The sequence below is a fragment of the Callithrix jacchus genome, chromosome 10 (assembly GCF_049354715.1).
Source record: "Callithrix jacchus isolate 240 chromosome 10, calJac240_pri, whole genome shotgun sequence".
NCBI lineage: Eukaryota > Metazoa > Chordata > Mammalia > Primates > Cebidae > Callithrix > Callithrix jacchus.
This window is the reverse complement of record NC_133511.1, coordinates 106,144,718-106,166,313: the sequence shown is the minus strand read 5'-3', so window position 1 is coordinate 106,166,313 and position 21,596 is coordinate 106,144,718. Positions and strand designations below refer to the sequence as shown.

The 21,596-nt window shown below is 37.2% G+C and overlaps 1 protein-coding gene across 44 annotated transcripts in view; it reads left to right on the top strand.

Annotated features, from left to right (window-relative positions):
• The window catches only part of LRRC4C (leucine rich repeat containing 4C), a 1,379,884-nt gene that overhangs the window by 486,846 nt on the left and 871,442 nt on the right, over positions 1-21,596 (top strand). The window contains exon 3 of one of the 44 annotated variants that reach the window (XR_013523385.1): positions 4,990-6,186. The exons of the other annotated variants lie outside the window; for them this stretch is intronic. The gene's annotated coding sequence lies outside the window, so the exon portion shown is untranslated. Of the gene's footprint in view, positions 1-4,989; positions 6,187-21,596 lie in introns of those variants that run through there. 44 annotated transcript variants of the gene reach the window in all.

Sequence of the window (21,596 nt, the reverse complement as noted above, 5' to 3'; positions counted from 1 at the left end):
ATCCTGCAAATGTACTCCTTAATTTAAAATGAAAGTTAAAAGAAAAGAAATTTTAGTTGGATAATTCTAATCTAGTTTCTTGGTATTTGAAGGGTGGTCCACAGAATAGCAGTGGCAGCAAATCCTAGCAATGCAGAATTTTGAGCCCCACGAGTCTAATCTGCATTTTATGGTATTACAGGCTGATTCACCTGCATATTATAGTGTTTAAAGCACTGGTCTAGCTCATTATCATAGTATGCAATGTGTTTGTTTAATTTATAAACAAATGAATGGAAATGTCTTCTTTCATTTTACGTACAAGAAAAAAGGGACTCAAAGTCAGGTGACTCTGTTTTATATCAGTCACCAATTTTTTCTTAATTTTCTTATTTCCTCTTCAACACCACTGTATTTTTTAAAGAGAATAAGTAAAAGATTAGGATATGTGAAGTATGTAGTTGATATATGGTTGAGCAAAATACTTCACATTTTCAGCTACTGTTTCAGGGTACCCTATTCATCAAAATATATTATCATGTCTCTATAATCTCCATCTGCCATTTCTTAGCTGTTGATTCAAGGGGTGACAGCCATGATGATGTTTCTTGATGCCTCAAGAGAAACACTGATTGATTTATTCACAAAAATTTGGGGGAAGTTAGTCATGGGGAATTTAAGTTTGATTGAGTGGAGAAGTGTAGATATATTATTTCTCCATCTTCTGGGATCTTGAGGGAAAAAGACATGTTAAGAAAATGTTTCCTTTCTTTAAAAATATTATAAATATTAATATTTAATGCTTTGTTATGTAAATACTTTGCTAAGTTGAAGAAGTTGTGTTGAGATAAAGATTTTCAAGATTCTCATTATTAATCTGTGCTGATATTATCACCTTGGCTAATGGAATATTGTAGCTACTTTTTTTTTAAAAAAATGGATTTTTATTTTCATATTACTTAGCTCCTTTCACTTGTGTGGGTGGGTATATTGGGCTTATCAGTGTCATCACTGAAGTTTGAAGGGAATAGTTTGTTTCCTATATTCTAAGGAAAGATCTCTAAATGATGATATTTTAAAAGCCACTCTATATGTATATATGCATGGATATGTATGACTTCTGTCCCAGCGAAACTTTTGTCTGGACACTATCCTTTTCCCAGTTTGAATCAGAGTTGAGAAGCTACTTATAGTGGTAGTGAGGCTCTAGTGTAGTGGGTTGTAAACAATAATACTCTCCTGAAGAAAGCAAGGAACAAATACCGATGCTTGTCACATATTAGCTTTTTTTTTTTTTTTTTAATTTAATTTTTATTTTTTATTGCATTTTAGGTTTTGGGGTACATGTGCAGAACATGCAATACAGTTGCATAGGTACACACATGGCAGTGTGTTTTGTTTGCTTTCTCCCCTTCACCCACATTTGGCATTTCTCCCCAGGCTATCCCTCCCCACTTCCCCCTCCCACTAGCCCTCCCCTTTTCCCCCCAATAGACCCCAGTGTTTAGTACTCCCCTCCCTGTGTCCATGTGTTCTCATTTTTCATCACCCGCCTATGAGTGACAATATGCAGTGTTTCATTTTCTGTTCTTGTGTCAGTTTGCTGAGGATGATGTTCTCCAGATTCATCCATGTCCCTACAAATGACACAAACTCATCATTTCTGATTGCTGCATAATATTCCATGGTGTATATGTGCCACATTTTCCCAATCCAGTCTATCATCAATGGGCATTTGGGTTGATTCCAGGTCTTTGCTATCGTAAACAGTGCTGCAATGAACATTCGTGTGCAAATTAGCTTTTTTTAACCACATACATTTCAGATGGTTTGAATCACTGCCCCCAAACCCCACTAGCTGTGTAACCTTAGGCATGTTATTTAATCACTTTCTGCCTTTGTTTCCTCAGATGAGAAGAGAAGATAATAATAGTATTTTTCTTATAGGATTATTATAAGAATTAAGTAATTTAATACAAATTAGGTTTTTAGAGCTTGATAGATATGTGTTATTGTTTATTATGTAGGCTACTAGTTTATGCTCATTCTGAGCACAGAGCCTGCATGCTAATAATGTTTGCTGGGTCTAGGCATTTATAGAAACTTGAAGAGATCCTTTAACTCAACAATTTTTGAATATGTCAAAATAATCTATGAGTTAAGAATAATCCCTTGTTTTATGAAGCGTAGTATATACTGTTTATGATCATTCAATAGAGATATATCATAAAGTGTCATGAAATACAAAACAGTAGTTTCTTAATCAGTTTTCTCTACACTTGGGAACTGACCATAACCCACAACTATTTTAATGAAAGGAAGTCTGTTTTTTTATCTGTCTTTAACCATTTCTTGTTGCTTAGACTTTTTTGTCTTTACTTAATTTTTTGCCTAAATTCTGAATTCTTATTTATATACCTCAGAAATAGCTGGAAAGTGCATAGTGCAGACTATGCTAGGAGGTCTCAGTCTCTCTTCTCTAGATTGCCCAGTTGATATGGATGACTTTGAAATTTCTTTAACTTGAATTCATTCTAGACACTTAAAAAACATTATATTCTACATGTTGCCTTCATGTTCTCTGTAGCAAGCAGATAATATAAATGTATTTTTTTCAGTAACAAACTTTTCTTGCCCAAGAGAACATTTCTCCTTTGTATTTGCTCGAGTCATGGCATTTCCTGTGTGGTTCCATTAAAAGTCCCCTTTTTTAAAGGAAACTGACGACATTCCCATTTTAGTGTCTTTATGACCAATATTAAGAGGTTGCTGATTGTTCACATTGTAATGGAATATACCCAAAAATGCATCATTGCATTATTGTCTGCCGCTTGAATGAATGGCTTTGTGAGCTAAATTTGTGTCTGGGAAAGCTACAGGAAAGCCACTTTCCTTTCCTTTCAACCAGATGGGACTTCCTTTTGTGATCAAGATATTTAAATGCCACTTAGATGTCACAGAAATTTCTCCATCTCTAAGAAATTTTATAAAATGTTTCATTGATTTTCTTGTTATATTTCTCCAAAAGAGGAAGCAGATAAATATAAAATATGTCTATAACATTCATATCAAGAAAAGCAGAGATAATCCAATTCTGCTGTTTTTACTGACAAGATAGTTGGAATGGATATTTGAAAATCTGGTTGTATGTGATCTAGGCAAGGAGTATGTTTCATTAGGTGAAGCACATAAAATGACAGAACCATTTACTCTGAATCTAAGAAAGAAGCTTTTTGTCTGTCTTTGATTTCACCTCATATTTGATTGTAATTTCTTGGAAACTTTACTGTTACTAAATGCTGACAAAGATTAATTCAGGCTTCTTTAAATTTCAGTTACATTGAGGATATCTGAAATCAGACTTCCAAACTCTAAAAAGCCACAGAATGTTCATCAACGTTATTAGTTATCCAGTTCCCTACACTGGGAAGGAGATGGTGGTAATGAGAGTTATAGCCTAACTATAAAATGCAGATTATATAGACCTCTTATAATCTAAGCCAAGATCAAGTTTACAAAATGTTGCAGTCTTGATGAAAGGTATTCTAATTCATTTGTTTATCTATAGATTAAGTCATTAATTCATCAACTATTTAAAAAATATATATTGAGAGACCATTAAGGGCAAGGTACTCTAATATTTAGGCCCTGGAGTTCAAATAAATGGTATAGATATGGCCTACCTATAAGGAATTCATAGTATTGTAGAAAAAGCTGACAATATATTTGTAATTATGAGGGAAGATACTGCATTCTATGAAAACTTATGGTTAAAAATACAAATCTCATAGGCCTAGTATAAAAATTCAGGAAAAGCTTTTCTAAGCTAGAAAGGGAAGAAGTAAGATTGAAGGGTAGTTGGTCAGGTCAGGGATTACAGGTCAGAGGGAAGAATGTGCAGATTATCCTAGAAAAAAGAACTAGTCAGATTCAAGGATTGAATTGTATTTACGTATAGTGAATTCATATATGTGAAAGAAACAGAATAATTTAAATAAAAGTAAAAAGAGGCCAGGTGCAGTGGCTCACGCCTATAATCTTAACACTTTGGGAGGCCAAGGCAGGTGGGTCACTTGAGATCAGGAGTTCAAAACCAGCCTGGCCAACATGGCGAACCCCCATCTCGACTAAAAATACAAAAAAAATATTAGCCAGTCATGGTGGTGGGCACCTGTAATCCCAGCTACTTGGAAGGTTGAGGCAGGACAATCACTTAAACCCTGAAAGTGGAGGTTGCAGTGAGTTGAGATCGCATCATTGAACTCCAGCCTGAGCAACAGAGTGAGACTCCATATTAAAAAATAAAAGTAAAAAGAAAGAGGAACATAAGACAAAGTTATAGTAGGATTTATCAGCTTTAACTCTACTGACATTTGGGAAAGGTAATCTTTTGTTGTGAAGGGGGCTGTCCTAGGTTCTGTAGAATGATTAGCAGTATCCCTGGCCTCTACCTACTAGAAAATGGAAGCATACTCTTGACTATTTATGACAATCAAAATTGTCTCCAAACATTGCAAAATATTCCCTGGGGTGTAAAATCTTCTTCCAGTTAAGAACCAGGGAGTAGGGTCAAGAATGAATCAAAGTTAGGTGCTAGTTGGCTTTGTCAGTGCCTTACTTAGAATTTAAAAGTTTGTTTTTCTACGCAGTGGAAACTCATGAAAGGTGTTACATTAGAGAGTAATACGATAAAATTTTCAATGAAAAGAAATTACTCTGATTACAAATGTGAGCTGGTGAATTATATAAAGACGAGAGGATTTTGAAGATCAATGGAGAGGCTAATGCAGTAATAAATGAAAGCAATAATGTGAGTCTCAACTAGAGAGATGAAGAAAGAGAAATGGAAAAATTTGAGGGCTCTGTCAGGAATAGAAAATGCAGAGTTTAGTTATAGATACATTCTGGGAAGAAGGATCAGAAGGAATTAGGCCATAACAACATATTTTATGTTAGATTTCAGTATTTGTCTTTTATGTCTGTATCTTTTTTTCCTGTGTGCCTTCACAGGTCCTCTTCTCACTGGTGACTTCCCACAATTCTCCAGCACACCCTCGGAATTCCAAGACATTCTGACTGGGGCAGCAGGTGGATGTTAGCACTGACTGATATGATTAGCACTAGGTTTGTGCTATACCGAGATGTGTTTTTTTGGAGGGAGCAATGATTGAATTGCAGTTGGAATTTTTTTAAGTTTTGGGGGGCTTGTCAGACAGCCAAAATGGAGCTACAAAGCAGCAATAGGGGTTAGAGTTTAAAAGAAGGATCTGGACTGACAAGATAAGGACAAAGGTACTTTCTCATTGGATCTTAACTACTCGTCAACGGAAGAGTTGTTACTGTCTCAACTACCTTACAGTCACTGTGTCTTCTTGGAAAAGGACTTATAAACTCTGTAGAAATTGCTTGATATACAGAGCAGAGAGAAATATTTTAGTGGACACCCTACAGATGCATTGAGAAAGCACAAGTTCAATAGTAGATATTTGACATCAAAATTGGTGGTGCATGCAAACTCCACTGACTTCAGTATCAGAAATCCAGAAATCAAGTGACACCCTCATTATCAGATACTCTAGGCTGTGGTCCCTGGCCTGTTAGGAACCAGGCAGCACAGGAGGAGGTGAGTGGCGGGCCAGTGAGCATATCTTCATCTGTATTTACAGTCACTCCCATCACTCGCATTACCACCTGAGCTCTGACTTTTGTCAGATCAGTAGTGGCATTAGGTCCTCATAGGATTGCAAGCCCTATTGCAACTGCACATGCCATGGATCTAGGTTTTGTGCTCCTTATGAGAGTTTGATGCCTGATGCCTATCACTGTCTCTCGTCACCCCTAGATGGGACCACCTAGCTGCAGGAAAACAAGTTCAGGGCTCCCACTGAATCAACATTATAATGAGTTGTATAATTAGTTCATTATTGTTATTATGTATTAATATTAGAAAAAAAGTGCACAATTAATGTAATGTGTTTGAATCATCCCCAAACCATCCCCCTGCCCCAGTCTGTGGAAAAATTGTCTTCCACGAAACTGTTTCCTGGTGCAAAAATGTTGGGGACCATAGCACTAGGACATATGTTTAAAAGGAATGAATTCTCTTATAGCTATTCAACATTTTAATTTTGAATCCTTCTTGTATACTCTCTCTTCTATTGTTTTGCTTCAATTCATGACTGAAGAAATAAAAACACTGTAAAAGAACCTCTGCCATTCCACAAAAATCACGTTTTATTAGATGTTGAACTTCACACCAATTGGATTTAGAAAAAGTATTTTTGGTCTCACTAGTTTGGTTTGTGCCTTTCTCTACATGCTAAAGCCTTTCTTCACTTTAATTATTTTTGCTGTACACAACTTTTGGTCACCAACAGAATTGTGCTGGTGACAAACATTGTGTGACCCACATGCACAAATATGAAGGACTTGCTGACCTGTCACATCACTGAAGGTGCCCTGAAGCCATGGTCTTGTTTTCTTTAGAACCCTTGGTTATGAATACACAAGAACCCAGGGGATATTTTCTGAGTGATTATAGTAGTAAATAAATGCAGATGAAGTTTCTCCAACAGGCAAAGGGAAATCAGCAAAGTATCGTGCACAGCACTGATAAGTCAGTTTGTATCCTAGAATCAAAGAAAATACCTTTCCCCCCATTTACCCAAGCTGCAGCACTGTGGGAAAACCAAGTGCAAGGAGACACCATGACTCATTAAACAAATGGATATGCAGTATAATGTGATGTCAGGTCATAAAACGTTTGTGAAGAAATATAATCCAAGCCAAGGAACACCTAATTGGCTGAATGACTGTGCTCTTCCTTCTGAGTGAATACACAGTGTCTGTTTTTATTGTCATTTAAGTTTGTAGAAGGCTTTATATTCCCCAGGCTACTATTTTGCCTTTGGAAACCAAGACTATGCCAGACAAGATACCTCTACAAAGGTCTGGTGGAAGTATCAGTAGTGGAAATAGTATGTGCTGTATTAACTTAGTGTGCCATATCAGATCAGCAAGTATTGAAGTATTAAGACATTCTCTAAGCTTTCAAGGAGCCTACAATATTGAGAGGCAATGTATTTTATATAAGCTCTGAAGTCTGCCTGGATCCAAATTCCAACTGTGTAACCTCTTCTCAGCTGCCTCATAAGTAAAATGGAGATGATTATAATAATCATTCTATTCCACGGAGCTGTGAAGATTAGATGAGTTCATCTATGGGAACACATTGAAAAATCCTGTATTGGACTTTGTTATTCTTAGTTGGTAGAGGCTAAGCACATTCATGGTAATAATACAACACAATGGCAAAATAGCATATATAGCAAACAGGTAATAATGAGGTGAGGCTACTTAACTTCATCATGGAAAGTCATCCTGAGGTAGTTTTTTTTTTTTTAAAATTATTATACTAAAAGTTTTGGGGTACAAGTGCAGATCATGCAGGCTTGTTACATAGATATACACATGCCATGGTGGTGGTTTGCTGCATCCATCACCCCGACATCTACATTAGGTATTTCTCCTAATGGTATCCCTCCCCAATCCACCAACCCTCTGCTATTCCTCCCCTAGACCCCCACCCCCTAGGCCCTGATGTGTGATGTTCCCCTCCCTGTGTCTGTGTGTTCTTATTGTTCAACACCCACTTATAAGTGAGAATATGTGATGTCTGATTTTCTGTTCTCATGTCAGTTTGCTGAGAATAATGGTAGTTTTAAAGGATGAAGAGAAATTGGGCAACTGGTAAGAAAGAGTACTGAAAAATAATGAGAAGTAAGGTAGGGTTTGTGTCATGAAGGATCATGCTTATTGTGTTAGGGTTCCCCAGACAGACAGAACCAATAGGGTCTATCTATCTATAAGGCCAGGTAATCTAGTATTAAACCAACACTATGCATTTACTCAGAAGGAAGATCACAACCATCTAGCCAATTACATGTTCCTTGGCTTAGATTATATTTATTCACAAACTTTGTATGACATGACTCTATATGACATTACATATGTGCTTGTTTAAAGAAAATAATGCTATCTCCTTACACTGTAAGTAGATAGGTATCTATAAATATTAATAGATATATAGATCAAAGTATTAATGTAGATAGATGAAAGAATGTATTAGGTAAATTGGCTCTTGTGGTGATGGAAGCTGAGGAGTCCCACAACAGGACAACTGCAGGTTGGAGACCCTGTGATTCTGGTAGCTTGGCTCAGTCCAAGTTCAAACATCTCACAACCAGAAAAGCTGATGGTGTACTTCTCAGTCTGAGAGAAAAGGCTTGAAACCCCAGGGGGCTGCTGGTATAACTCCTGGAGTTCCAATGCCAGAGAGCCTGGAGTTTCAATGTCCAAGAACAGGAGGAGTAGAGTGTCCCAGCTCCAAGAATATGAACAAGGACACACTTTGCTCTCTGTTTTTCTTCTGTCCTAGCACCCAGCCAGTTGTGATCTTCCCTGGAAACACCCTCTCAGACACACCTAAGTGTAATGCTTTATCAATTCCCTAGGTATTTCTTAATCCAGTCAAGTTGACAGATAAAATTAATCATCAGACATCATATTGACAAGCTTGAACTTTATGTTGAAAGGATAAATACACGCGTTTTAAATTGTTATAATGTAGAATTTACGTTTTGATTGTTTCTTGGCTTTGTTTATTAATCCAACATTCACGTTGAACAGATGTTGTAACATTTGGTACCATTTTAATGGTAATATGAGGAAGCTGTCCTACATTATCCTCAGTTAGACACTGAATGTTAAGGTGCATCAGCCAGTAAAACATTTAATAACCCTGTAAAAGAAATGCACTGAATTCTGAGCCAGGAGACCAAACCAAATCTTCATCTGGTAGAGATTAAAAATCAATAACCAGAGTGATTAGTCATAATGAAATGTCTTTCTGAAAGACTAGAACTCATGTCAAAATTTAATCATTAAGTGGATGAATATTCCTCGAAATTAAGTTTCTCCAAAGAAAAGACTCCCAAATTACACTGTAATACTTCCTATATTGGATGAAAGAGAAAAATGTGAACATCATCATGTTCATAAGCTTAAAAATACTTTTAAAACCATTTATAGTAGCTCAGTCCTATACTAAAGACTTTCCCCAGGTGTTTAAGTTCCAGCCTTGTCACAGTGACTACTTTGCACACATGGCCTTGCGGAGCTCCCCAGGTAGTGATTTAGAGACCAACAAGGAGACTGGTAAAAGAGGCTCCACCATCCCTACTTCATCCTGAACTGAGATTGGGGCTGTTTTATGTATTATATGAGTATTCCACCTAGACAGTTGCTTGATAAAAAAAGAAGAAAGCAAAAAGGCTTTAAAAATCAACAACAGAATTGAATCATTTCCAACATTCAACATAATCATTTTTAATTGTCAAAATTAAAAACCAGTCTGCTTCTAGTTTTTATCTTTGCTCAATTAGCTGATTAACTCTCCTGCATTAATCATAATCCTAAATGCTGATTTTTCTCCTAGTATTAGAATTTACACAGTGTTTTAAAATAATAATAAATAAACCAGGGTTTCTATAATAAAATATTAGCTTACTTTGCCATATTATGTTTTCTAAATTCTTCTCTGGGCCAACTCCAGTGGCTTTTCTCCCTCTCTACATCTATTCTGTTCCTAGTGATCTCTTAGAACTTTCTGAGGGCTCCAGAGCCAGTTCTAGCTGATCCAGTAAGTCGTTTTGGTATTTCCTCAAGGAAAATTCAACATATTTCTTGACACAACATTTCTTTTTTTGGGGTTTTATTTATTTATTTTTCTTTGCCTAAGCAGTGATCTGTCTTCTCATCAGTTAGCACTGCAGCTAAAGTGGGCCATGGACTATCTTTCTTCTATCTGGTAGACAACCACAAACCTTCAGTGGAGCCATAACTAGTGTATGAGTCCATTCTCACACTGCAAAAAAGGAATACTCAAGACTGGGTCATTTGTAGAGAAAAGTGGTTTAATTGGCTCATGGTTCTGCAGGCTGTCAAGTAAGCATAGACTTCTGCTTCTCAGGAGCTTCAGGAAACTTACAATCATGGTGGAAGGTGAAGGGAAAGAAGGAACGTCTTACATGACTGGAGCAGGAGTCACACACTTAAACAATCAGCTCTTAGGAGAGACTCACTGGCAATGACAGCACCAAGGGGTATGCTCTTAAACCATGATAAACTGCCTCCATGATCCAATTCCCTCCCACCAGACAACTCCTCCAACACTGAAAGATTACAATTTGACTTGAGATTTGGGTGGGGACACAGTGCCTAACTGATATGGTCTGGCTATGTGTTCCCACCCAAACCTCATCTTGAATTGTAAATGTAATTATAATCCCCACATGTTAGGTAAAGGACCTTGTGGGATTATATCATGGGAGCAGTCCTCCCATGCTACGCTCATGATAGTGAGTGAGTTTTCATAAGATCTGATGGTTTTGTAAGGGGCTTTTCCCAACTTTGTTCTCATTTTCTCTACCGCTGCCCTGTGAAGAGGTGTCTTTTGCCACGATTGTAAGTTTCTTGAGGCCCCCTAAGCCATGCTGAACTGTGAGTCAATTAAACCTCTTTCTTTTATAAATTACCCCTTCTGGGGCAGTTCTTTATAGTAGTATGAGACCAAACTAATACACTAGCCATTTCATTTTGCCCTGCCCTCTACCAAATCTCATGTCCTTCTCACATTCTAAAACATAGGCTTGGTGCCTCGGCTCATGCTTGTAATCCCAGCACTATGGGAGACTGCGGTTGGTGGATCACTTGAGGACAAGAGTTCAAGACCAACCTGGCTAACATGGTGAAACCCCATCTCTATTGCAAATAAATTTTAATAAACCTAGCCAGGCATGCTGGAACATGCTTGTAATCCCAGCTACTAAAAACACAGATATGAGAATTGTATGCACCCAAGATGTGGAGGTTGCAGTGAGCCAAGATCATGCACTGCACTCCAGCCTGGGTGACAGAACACATCTCCATCTCAAAATAATAAAAAATAATAAAACATAAAACATAATTATGCCTTCCCACAGTCCCTTAAATTAAATCTTATTCCAGAAGTAACTCAAAAGTCCACAGTCCAAAGTCTTATTTAAGAAAAGGCTAGTCTCATTCATGTATGAGCCTGTAAAATAAAAGACAAGTTAGCTACCTGGAGCTACAATGGGGATACAGGCATTGGATAAATACTCCCATTCCAAAAAGGGAATCAGCCAAAATCAGCTGATTTGAGAAATCAGCCCAAAAAAAGGGGGTTACAGGCCACATGCAACTCTGAAAACCAGCAGGAGAGTCATTAAATCTGAAAGCTTCAAAATAATCTCCTTGACTCTCTATCTCACATCCAGGGCATACTGGTGCAAAGGGTGGGCTTCTAAGGCCTTGGGTAGCCCTGCCTCTGTAGCTTTCCAAGGTTCAACCTTTACAGCTGTTCTCTAGGGCTGGTGCTGAATGCATGTGGCTTTACCTGGTGCATGGTGCAAGCTATCAGTAGATCTACCATTCTAGGGTTTGGAGGATGATGGCCTTCTTTTCACAGCTCCACTAGGCAGTACCCCAGTGGGAAATCTTTGTCAGAGCTGCAAACCCATATTTTTCCTCTGTACTACCCTAGTAGAGGTTCTCAGTGAGGACCCCGCCCCTGAAGTAGGCTTCTACCTGGACATCCATGCTTTTCCATATATCCTCTGAAATTTAGGTGGGGTCTCTCAGGTCTTAACTCTTGCATTCTTTTCACCACAGGCATGGAAGTCACCACTGCTTACAGCTTGCATCTTCTGAAGCAGTGGCCCAAACTGTACTTGGCCCCTTTGAGCCATGGCTGGAGCTGGAGTGTCTAGAATGCAGGGAACAGGGTTCTGAAGCTATGCAGGGCAGAGAGGCCCTAAGCCTGGACCACCATGCCATCTTCCCTTTTAAGCTTCTGGGCCTGTGATTGAAGGGGCTGTGAAGTTCTCTGAAATGCCTTTGAGGCCTTTCTTCCATTGTGCTGGCTATCAGCATTTGGCTCCTTGTTACTTATGTAATTTTCTGCAGCAGTCTTGAATTCCTCTACAGAAATTGGGTTTTTCTTTTCTACTGCATGGCCAGGCTGCAAAATTTTCAAAGGTTTATACTCTACTTCCCCTTTAAATATAAGTTCCAGTTTCAGGTTATTTCTTTGCTGACACATATCAGTATACGTTGTTAGAAGCAGCCAGGTCAATTCCTAAATGCTTTGTGGCTTAGAAATTTCTTCCATCAGATACCCTAAATCATCATTCTCAAGTTCAAATTTCCACGGATCTCTAGAACAGGGGTACAGTACAGCCAGCCTCTTTGCTGGGATAACAAAAGTGACTTTACTCCAGTTTCTAATACATTCATAATTTTCATCTGAGACCACCTCAGCCTGGCCTTCACTGTCCATATGATTATCAGCATTTAGGTCACAACAGTTTAACAATTATCCAGGAAATTTCAAGTTTTCTCTCATCTTCCTGTCTTCCCCTGAGCCCTCCAAACTCTTCCAACCTCTGTCCATTGCCCAGTCCCAAAGTTGCTTCCACATATTTAGGTATATTTATAGCAGTGTCCCTTTGCTCAGTACCAATTTTCTGTTTTAGTCCATTCTCACATTACTATGAAGAAATACCTGAGACTGGGTACGTTATAAAGAAAGGAGTTTTAATTGGCTCATGGTTCGGCAGGCTATACAGAAAGCATAGTGGCTTCTGCTCTGGGGAGACCTCAGGAATCTTACAACCTTGGTGAAAGGTGAAGGGGAAGTAGGCATGTCTTACATGGCCAGAGCAAAGTCACACACTTTTAAACAACCCGACCTCCAGGGAACTCACTATCAAAATGATAGCACGAAGATTATGCAAAACCATGATAAACTGCCCCCGTGATCCAATCAGTTTTTGCCAGGTCCCTCCTGGAACATCGGGGAATTATAATTCAACATGAGACTTGGATGGAAATGCAGATCCAAACTGTATCAATTATCATCTCTTGGTTTGAGATTAGGTAGAAGGCTATGCTGATTTTGACTAGTCTTGTTCACATCTCTAGAGTCAGGTGGGGTCATCTGGGGAAACTATAAAACTTGGGTCTCTGCTTCTCATGGCTCTCATTCTCCGACACATTAGCACTGGCATGTTAGCACAGCTAGATGCTCGCTTCTGCCTTGTTCTGTTGATTAAAGCAAACACATACCTCTTAATCTCATGGGATAACACAACTTTGGCAAACTGAAGGGAACAATGTCTGTTAAACTGAATAGCATATTTGTCTCAAGGATATTGAGGATTCTGTTCTAGACCACTGCAATAAAGCAAATATCACACTAATGTGGGTCACACAAAATTTTTAATTTCTATGCTTATATAAAAGTTATGTTACAATATACTATAGTCTATTAAATGTGTACTGCCTAATAAGTAGTGTGCATACTTTAATTAATATACTTTTTCTATAAAGTGCTAATAACCATCTGAGTATTCAGTGAATCATTATTTTTTTTTTTTTTTTGCTGCATGGAACTCTGGCTTTATATTGATGGTTGCTGACTGATCAGGGTGGTGGGTGCTGAAGGTTGGGGTGGCTATGGTAATTTCTTAAAAGAAGACAATAATGAAGTTTGCCATACCAATTGACGCTACCTTTCATGAAAGATTTTTTTGTAGTGTAAGATGCTATTTGATAGCATTTTACCCACAGTAGAACTTTTAAATGCTTCTGATGCCTTATCAACTAAATTTATATAATATTCTAATTTATTTGTTATCATTTCAAAAATGTTTGCAGTATCTTCACCAGGAGTAGATTTCATCTCAAGAAACCCATATACGTACGCTTATGGCTTTGGGAAAGAGTTTGTGCTTTTCAGAATCCTAGCCCCTATTTTCAAGCCTACTATTTATTTATGCTCCTAGTTCTTTGTTTTACTACTTTCTGTCCCTTTACTCAGTCTTTTCTTTCCCTGACTTATTTTCCTTCCCTCCCTCCCTTCCTCCTTCCCTCCCTTCCTCCTTCCCTCCCTCCTTTCCTTCCTTCCTTACTTCTTCCTTACTTTTCCTTCCTTCCTTCCTTCCTTCCTTCCTTCCTTCCTTCCTTCCTTCCTTCCTTCCTTCCTTCCTTCCTTCCTTCCTTCCTCGCTTCCCTCCCTCCTTCTTCCCATGCTTTTCTCTTTTTAAAAATATTTCCAACTTTTAAACTCAAACTCAGATTAGCCAACTAGATTTGGTGCTAAAGTGAATTATAAATGTTTTTATTTTCATTTCTGAATGTTCCCTCTTTCAGGAAGCTCTCTCAGATTGACGCAATTACAGGTGATATCTACTGAATTCTCAGAGATCTCTGTGCAACCTCCTGTGGCTCTTGAGACAAGAACATGCTCTCTTTCACTATAACTAAATTGTGAACATATTGAAGAGCATGACAAAATATGACTCACATTCATCAGCAATAAGACTGGTATCAAGGAGATGCTCTAGTTAGTGAAGGCAAGGCTACATACAATTACAGATTGGAGAAAAAGAAAGAAAAACAGGACAATCATGGCAGGGTATTGTGGAAGGGAAAAAAAGATGAGGTTTCTAAGACATAATATCAATGAGGAGAAAAATCAAGGAAAGAAAAAGAAGCAGGACTTGTTAATGATGGCAGAGGCATACGGGCAACCCAGGCAGACTGTCTCGTATCTTCCATCAAGTGTGTACAGATGAAGGTGGTATACATACCTATTCCAAGATAGGGCCTTTAGAGAAGAGAAAAAGTAAAAAGGAACTGTGACAATTCTAAAAGCACACATCGTGTTATTAAGTGCAATTTGTGAGGAGCTTAGTGCTGCTTGAGGCAGAGAAATCTGAAGCCTTCTTCTGTTACATTAAAGATAGGAGCCAGCTGGTCACGGTGGCTCATGCCTGTAATCCCAGCACTTTGGGAGACCGAGGGAGGTGGATCACGAGGTCAAGAGATCAAGACTATCCTTGGCAAGCTGGTGAAACCCTGTCTCTACTAAAAATACAAAAAATAGCTAGGTGTGGTGTTGCATGCCTGTAGTCCCAGCTACTCAGAAGGCTGAGGCAGGAGAATCCCTTGAACCTGGGAGGCAGAGGTTGCAGTGAGCTGAGATTGTGCCACTGCACTCCAGCCTGGTGAAAGAGCAAGACTGTGTCCCCAAGAAAATAAAGAAAGGAAAAAAAAAGATAGGATTCTTGATCACCTCACTTGGCACGATATGTAAAAACTTCATCTTTTCCCTCTTCATTCACTGGAAGAACAGAATCCCAGTGGGCCAACTTGGGCTACGCACTTTCTTCAATGCCAGTTTGCATCTTAAATGACTATCTAATTCTCACTTTTAAAAATGTAAAGATGCAAAAAGTAAAAATAGGTAAAGTGTACCTATTTTTTAATGACGAGATGCCCTGTATTGATTTTGTTGTGGATGAGCCTATAACATGCTAATGAAATTACATCTACTCTGGATCATCTCAACTCACAAATACTTCTGTTAGATTCTACACTCATAAACTGCCTTTTTAAAGGCAAATTCAGTGTCTGGTTTTTGTTTTCTTTCTTTTTGCTTGATTTGTTTTGTTTGATTTGGTTTTGTTTCTGCCTTTTGCAGCTTTTCAGTATGGTGTCTGATATAAATCAATGATAAAAATAGCCAATACATAAGGTGTCTCGGCCATATATCAGGCTCTGATGTAAGGGTTTCACCTATATGATCTCTATGCATCCTCATAATATTTCTATGAGTTTCATACTATTGTTATTGTGGTTTTATAGATGAGGAAACTGAGACACACTGAGAAACAGCAGCAGGTATTTGCAAGAGCTCTCATTAGCCTTTGGGAAAAAACCAAAGCATAGAGAGATCAAATAATGGTTCAAGACCACCTACCGAGGTGTGGAGCTCAGATTCAAACCAAATGTTTCTCATTCATAGATTTTTAAAGATTGCCCAAATATTGGCATTTCTGCATTTTGCAGTAGTGAGACTAAGAAGACATGGCCAGCAAATTGTTCAAAGGCAAAGAATCAGCATATGACTAAATAGGATCACTTAAGACGTTATTAGAGTGTGTGGTTCTATTTGAAAGATGCCTCCTCTCTTTCCCAATATTTGCTGAAGAAAACAAAAGATGATTTTGAGATGTAGTACTTGATTTGATTGATTCCTGGCTGGGTGCTTTTTGGTAAGAGAGCTAGATTGTTTTAAACTAAATTTCACTGCTAAAGGAGGAATTTCTGTTTGTATATTAGTAATATGCCCACAAACAAATATTCTTTACAATCTACAAATCATCATATGTCATCTTCCGTGATTCTTTGAGCTATTTTGTAAGACAATCAGAGGAAGAATTGTTGTTAAAGTTCAAAGCTCATCTCCTCTACTTAATGTGTGATTTTGGGAAATTGTTTAATTTCTGTGTGAATCAATAGAAGAGACACATTGATATTTAAAACAATTTATCCCATGTTGATTTCTATATCACTGATGAGACTGATTTGAGAAATTAAGTTCATATGTTTAGCCAAAGCTCAGTACATACTCAGTCTGGAACTTCACAGCACTTGCCAAATGGTGTAAAATTGAAAGACATAACTAATGTTCACTGTCATAGCATTGCATTGTTTTAAAAATCATGTAGTATCTATGATTGATGTTATGTTAATGAAGAAGGACATTTTGTAATTTTTATAACAATTAAATTGGGTAACAAAAATAAGAGTTGTGCACTTGAAAAGTTAACCTTCCTTTAAGTCCAAAGACTGCACTTCTGATCACTCCAAACAACTCTGATATCAATCTTTTACTTTTGTAAAACTGTTCAGGTACTTACTCCTTATCACATGTCTGAAAGCATAACAAATTCTTTATCATCAAATAAGTTCACAGAGTTTAAATTAATAATTCAGTTGGAATATCTTTAATTTGCTATTCAATATGGCAAAAAAGGCATTCTTCCTTATTCCTGGTCCTGTTTATCTCAAATAATATGCTTGCAGAATTGTGAGACTATTCCCAGCTTCCATCTTTAAAAGATAATTTAATTAAGTTGAGAAAAGTTAATCTGACCTAAAATCTATGGCAACTTTAAAAAATTCAGCTGAGTGAGTTATTCTTTTTTAGGATAGATGAGAGCATAGGTAGCTCTTTCCATGTGTTGAAGATGTGAATAATATCCTATGTATTTGTATACATGCTTTCAGGAGGACGAAAGTTCTTTTACTTTTCTAGCCTGGCTGCCACGTCTTAAGTGCTTTAACAGATTTGCTTGTGAAAATCATTTGCTCAAAACCACACTGAAAAGCAGCCATATTGACTTTATCTGTTTTTAAGTTGTTCCCTGCCCTCATTATTATTCTGGTTACACTAAATCCTAGACCAGGGATCACAAACTTTCTCAGCAGGGCCATGTATTACTTTCCTGTTTCTGTGGTAACTCACAAATGTAGTGGCTTCAACCAATACCAATTTACTGTCATAATTTCAGAGAGCTCAGAAATCTAAAGCAAAGATGTGATCAGGCCTTCCTTCTGGAGGATGTAGGGGAGAATCCATTTTCTCGCTTCTAGAATCTTCCTGCATTGCTTGATTCGTGGTCCCTTCTCCATCTTCAAAACTCACAGCATAGCCCCTTTTCTTCTCTCAGATGTCTTCTTTCATCCTTACATCTCTCTCTGATGCTGGTACCCTTGTTATCTTTAATCACATTTGAAAGAACCTTTTGACCATGTAAACTAACATATTTATAGGTCGGGGGCATCGGGACATGGATGGTCTTTGAGGGTCCATTATTCTTCTTCTTATAGGCCAGAGTGTAAATATTTTAGACCTTGGAGATCATTCAGTTTCTGAGTAATTCATAAATAATGGATGTAGCTGTGCTCCATTCAAATTTTATTTACAAAAAGAGGCAACCATCAAAATTTGGCCCATGGGCTGTAATTTAACAAACCCTACCCTAGACACACAGCATCTGGTGTGGACATTTCTAAAAGATTTTCTTAAAATGAGTGGATGAATAAGTGAATGAATAAAATAGACAAGCATTTAAAGGAAGTTCTTATAGATTTTTTGGCGTTGGTGTTCTAAAGAGAAACTCCAAGAGAATATAAATTTCCCCCACTCATTGTTTACACAACTCTTCAATCCTGACCACAATATGTGATGAATTTTCATGCTGAAAATCTTTCCTCTTGTCATAGACCTTGTATAGATGCATTCATGCAAATGAAACCCTGAAAATGATTATTGACTTCCTTTTTATTCCCTATATAACCTACAGCTATTTTGAAACTATTAATGTCTACTGCTATAAAACCAGTTATGCATATTTTAGAAGCCATGAAAGGCAACAGTAGGAAAAAATACAGAACTGAGATTGGGAAGTTTGCAATGCTTTTATTTCAGGGACTCTGAAGCCTAAGAGAGATTGGAACACAGAGCAGAGATACCAAGGAGGGAGGTGTTTGTAGCCCTTTTTGCCTCTTGGTAACAAAATACAGTCTCAATATTTCAGGCAAAGTAGAACAACTCTGTCACCAGTGCTAATCATCTTTTGATCCTTGCCATATGAATAGACTCATGATCTGATATTTGCTATTCTAGTTACAATAGCTCTTGTCTCAGAAATTCAATTTTCAGTGTCTCATGAATTTAATACCTACTCTATTATCAGAAGATTTGTAATAACTTATACAGCCAAATCTTTTCCAAATTTCCGGTTCATCTTAACCTTTTCACCATTCCATCTTGGTACAGAGGATGGCTTTGTGAAAAGGCAAGTTTAATCAACACACTTTCATCAACCATCACTGTGCGTGAGAGTTATAGTGTGACCAAGACACAAGATGTCAAGCATGTCAGAGACCTGACAGCTTCTGCTGGATTTAGACAGGAAAATAGAAAGCAATAAACAAAGACCATGAATAAGACCTGAGCTGTTTGAGGAACTTCTATGGTAGAAAGTGTCATTATATGCGTTTGGCATGAATTGTTAAAGCAGATTTTAATTATAGGAGCACCTGCTAACAGCCATTAACAAGCTCCCCTTCTCTTTCTCTTTAAATTTCTATGCTTCTTTTGGGTAAACAGCCAACTCTCAGAATCTCTCTCTCAATACTTTGTAGACAACTAAGATTTACCTTGAGCCCAGTAAATATATACAAATTATCTGGCTTGAGTGACCAATATGTTTAGTTTTCCCCTGTGCTAAAACCTAGTCTAGCAGGTATATTTGCCAAGTATGAAACTTAATTTCTAGAAAGAGCTGAGATACAGTCAATCATCTTGTGTATACAGATGTCACACTATGTTCTCATTCCCATAAAGTAATAACCCCTTGGCTTTCCCACAAAATTGTTCCAATAAAGTTAAACAGTAATCATAAAAACTCAGTTTAGAACTTGTCTAGTTCAGTGTTACTTTAGCTGGAGAACACTTTTGAAACAAAAGAAACTACAAAAGTAAAATAAATAAAATAGTTATAGAATAAACACTAAGTTCAAATTAATAGTAATTTCTTATATAGAGAACACAATCATTAACATCTAATTATTTCTCTTTTATCTTAGTGATATATCAAAAAATACCAATTCACACAAATTAGAAATTTGATAATAAACCTTATAAAAACTTTATAATGCAATTAAAAAATATATTTTTATAGATACAGAATCTAGAACCTTGCATTACTTGTTATAGAATGTTCCCTCCTTCCTTCCTTCCTTCCTTCCTTCCTTCCTTCCTTCCTTCCTTCCTTCCTTCCCTCCCTCCTTCCTTCCTTTCTTCCTTCCTTCCTTCCTTCTTTCCTCCCTTCCTCCCTCCCTCCCTCTTTCCCTTCATTCTTTCCTCTTTTCCTTTTCCCTTTCTCATTCTTTTTATCTTTTGGCTGTACTTCCTTCCTTAATTCTTTCTTTGATTTGATATATCTTTATAAATTGACTATTCTGTACCAGCCGTTGTTAATAATTTAAAGTAGAATTACTATCATCTAATATTTTATAATTACTTGTATTTCTTATTAGAAAATGAAAAATTAAAAAAGCATCTAAATCCTAAAATGTAGCCTAAAATGTCGATAATACAATACCACTGTGAGTTTTGTTGCATGTTGAGTTTGTTTTTGCATAACTGACTGTGATGCCATTAAAAGAGCAATCACTGAGCAGATGTGCTTAAACCTTCTCAGCATTTGATTGAACATGACACACTTTCGCTAGAGCAGTGTGCTCACTCATATAATTTTATGTGAACAGACTTGCTAGGGAATAAATTTAAAAATTGGGAAAAGGGAAGGGCAATAATCTGGCAAATTGAAAACACCTTTAAGAAAACATTTAAACGTAAGCATAGAAATAGCAGGAGTCCTTTAGTATAGAGTCTCACTTGTATACTTAGCCACAAACTTAATACAAAATTAATATATTGATGGTTCCCATTATGTTAACATTTTGGCATTAATATAATTATGTCCGTTGATATGCAATATATTTCTATGCTGCATATTATAATAAAAATATATACACTTGGATGCCCAAGTATCTTGGTTTGCCAGAGACTAGAGGAAAGGGATTGTTCCAGGGACATGGAATTTTCCATAATAAACCTGTATTGTTCTGAACAAACCAGAAAGTACTGTTTATCATTGCTATATCTCTAAATTAGGTAATTTATGAGACACCACTGTGTTTAATTCTGTATCTTTATCAAGGGTATACTTAACTGCAATGAGCTCGCCTAATTAGGTGGGTTTCAATTCTAGGCTATGCTTTAGAGTCATCTTGGGAGGCTTCTCAAAATATTGATGATTGCGGAAACCTAAAACCAACTGCATCAGCATCTCAATGTATTTTTGAAGCTTCTGAGTCATTCTAATGTATAGCAGAACCAAGAACCACTAGTCCTGGGCTGCTCTGATGTCCATTCCACACCAATCAGGTTTAGTCTGGATCCAGTTAGCAGGCAGAACAGCAGCAGAATGAAGAAATAATCTCTGCCTAAGGATGACTGGATCTGATTGGATCTAATCTTCTTGAGACATTTGTAGAAACTTGCCCCACAGTGACAGGTTAGGTGGATACAGGCCCTGGTTTTCTTTATGAAGCCTAATAATCTCCTCCTCTCCAGCTCCTTTTCATGCTGTAATCCTGTATATTGAAATGAGGTCTGAATTCTGCAAACTATTCTGTAAACCAAGAATTAAAAATTTGAGATTCCAAGGATTAAAAGAATTAGACTAAATGCTTTTAGAGAACACAGTTTATAGACCTATTTAGCTCTATAACTTCTGATGTCATACACACATTCTGTTTATTTGTTGAATCATAGAAAATGACATTTTCCAATTTTCCTTAATCAAAGAAATGAAGAGCTTCACCCAAGGAGTTTATGCACTTACTCGATGTTAGTCAAATATTTATTAGCTGTGCTATTTAGTCCCACTTTCATGGAATACACAAACTTATAGGGAATATTAAAAATATAATAAGGCAATGATTTTAATGTGAAAATACAGTATTTGGCAGTGTCTTTATGATTATTATCAAATTTCTGCAGTAAAAATTATGTAACAAACTCTTCCGAATACTTATTTATGTAATTTATA